Genomic DNA, 2,701 nt, shown 5'->3' with positions numbered 1-2,701 from the left:
TAGAATGTAAACTAGACTATAGACTAGACTATAGACAAGACTATAGACTAGACTATAGACTAGACTATAGACTAGGCTATAGACTAGACTGTAGACTAGACAATAGACTAGACAATAGACTGACTATAGACTAGACTATAAACTAGACTATAGACTAGACTATAAACTAGACTATAGACTAGACTATAGACTAGACTATAGACTAGACTATAGACTAGACTATAGACTAGACTACAGACTAGACTACAGACTAGACTATAGACTAGACTATAGACTATACTATAGACTTTACTAAAGACCATATAATACTGGACTGGACTAAACTATGAACTGGTTTAGACTATGTACTGGACTAGACTATAAAACGGACTATGAACTGTACTAGACTATAGAACGGACTATGGACTGGACTATAGACTAGATTATATAGACTATAGAATAGACATTAGTTTGGACTATATACTAGACTATAGTCTAGACTATAAACTATACTATAGACTATAGACTATAAAGTGGAATATAGTCCACATAGTAATTTAGAATATAAACTAAAATATAGTCAAGATTACAATCTGGTCTATACACTAGACCACAGTCCGATTTACAGTCCACATATAAACTAAACTATATTTCACACTAGGCTAGATAATATTCCTGACTATAGACTAGATTGTACTCCAGACCCTAGTCTACTAGTATTTTCTATAAAAATTGAGTTTCCCTTAACCGTTTCGTTAAAGTCGCTACTGTGAAAATGTTTGTTAAATAAATTATTAAATATTTAAAAAAAATTAAACTGTATTAAATATGCATGTTGTTTATTTATTTGGTAATTTATTAATTTACTACTTAAGTTGTTTATTTGTTTATGTTCTATTTAAACTAATTTTTATTTAAAACAAATAATTTGGTTTTTTATAAAAATAGCTCAACAGTTGTGAGGCATAATTAAGCAAATATTTGAATTAAAATTAATATTGACTTAAATTTAATATAAAAACATAAAAGTTTTGCGTAATTAATTTACTTATGTGTTTTTTTCACAAAATTTTATTTCGTTTCAAGAACCAGTACTTAGTAGAGAAGATATACATATAACATTATCGCCTGGTGAAAATAGTAAGTGAACTTTATTGGAAGAAGTAATGGAACAAATTCTAAATAATTTATTTCAACTACTTGCAGGAATAATACATTCATGGATTGTTTCGTGACAACATGCGAATAGATCATAATCGTTTGTAAAGGATTGTGATCTTAAGATGAGAAAAGGGTCTCGGTTTATGGTTTGGTCCAAGTTTGGTGGCTTTAATTTAAATATTTTGTATTTTTTTTTTATACTTAAATTTAAATAATTCTAGGTTATTATTTTGTAATATAGAAATTTTAAAAGTTTGCCTTAACAGCAATTTAAACTGTAATTAGTAACTATTTGTAAATAATCAAAAGAAGAATCAAAAATTTTAACAAAATTTAAATTAATTTTTTATTTATTTAATAGAAATGCTGCTGGCAGCTTTATGTGATGTAATTTTAATAAAATAAAACTGTAAACTATTCGTAAATAAATAAATTTTCTATTTTTAACTTATTTTATAAGTAAAAGACTTAATTTTTGTATTGTTAATTAAAAACTAATTTGTTAATTTGTCTGTTTTGTATATAATCTAGAATTCAATACTTTTTTTTACAAGGGGAAAGAACAAACGAAATTTTTAGCACAAATATTTAATGTTAATTTCTCTTTTTTTATAAAATTTTGCAATAATTTAAATATGTTTAGCATAAATTTATTAATAAAAAAACAACAACTAAATAAAGGAAAAAGGATGTAGTATATATAAAAAATGGAATTGGGTGTTTTATATTAAACTGCACTATAGTACAGACTATAGTCCAGCATAAAAACTAAAACTGTAGACTATTAACTAGACCATAAACTATAGACCAAGCTTCAAACTAGACTATAGTCCAGATTATAAAATACACTGTAACGCTGACTATAAACTAGGCCGCTTTCCATACTACAATTTATAGTCTATAAATTAGTCTGTACTCATTACTATAACCAACTCTGAAGTCCATACTATAAACTGGACTATAATCCAGACTATAGGCCAGGCTATCCAGTCTATAAAAAACACCATAACCCAGAATATTTACAATACTATAGATAAGACTATAGTCCAGACCATATACTAATCCAGACCGTAAACTCTATAAACTGGACTATAATCCAGATTATAACTAGACTATAGTCCAGACTATGAAAAAGGCTTTAGTCCAGACTTGAGTATAAACTAGCCTATAGTCTATGGTTCAGAATAACTTTAGTCCAGACTATAAACTATACTATAGACCAGACTATAAACTAGACTATAGTACAGACATACACTATAGAGTAGGCTATAGTCCAGACTTTAGACTAGACTATAGCCCCGACTATAGACTAGACTATAGCCTGGACTATAGACTAGACTATAGTCTGGAATATCGACTAGACTATAGTCCAGACTATAGACTAGACTATATTCCAGAATATATCCAGGCTATAGACTAGACTATAGTCCAGACTATAAACTAGACTATATACTACACTATAGTTCAGACTATAGACTAGACTATAGTCCAGGCTATTGATTAGACTACAGTCCAGACTAGACTATAGTCCAGACTATTGATTAGACTATAGTCCAGACTA

At 28.2% G+C, this 2,701-nt stretch overlaps 1 long non-coding RNA gene across 1 annotated transcript; it reads left to right on the top strand.

Annotated features, from left to right (window-relative positions):
* Nucleotides 1–467: 467 nt before the first annotated feature.
* Nucleotides 468–1,569, top strand: LOC119604485. Its single transcript, XR_005231517.1, has 2 exons — nucleotides 468–1,119; nucleotides 1,186–1,569. It is a non-coding gene; the product is annotated as an uncharacterized LOC119604485 (long non-coding RNA).
* Nucleotides 1,570–2,701: the final 1,132 nt, after the last annotated feature.

This window comes from Lucilia sericata, unplaced genomic scaffold (genome assembly GCF_015586225.1).
Source record: "Lucilia sericata isolate MDLA Ls3-8-SP2 unplaced genomic scaffold, ASM1558622v1 Contig000398F_arrow, whole genome shotgun sequence".
NCBI classification, from domain to species: Eukaryota; Metazoa; Arthropoda; class Insecta; order Diptera; family Calliphoridae; genus Lucilia; species Lucilia sericata.
The sequence above is the reverse complement of the archived record's forward strand: the minus strand, read 5'-3'. Positions and strand labels throughout refer to the sequence as shown.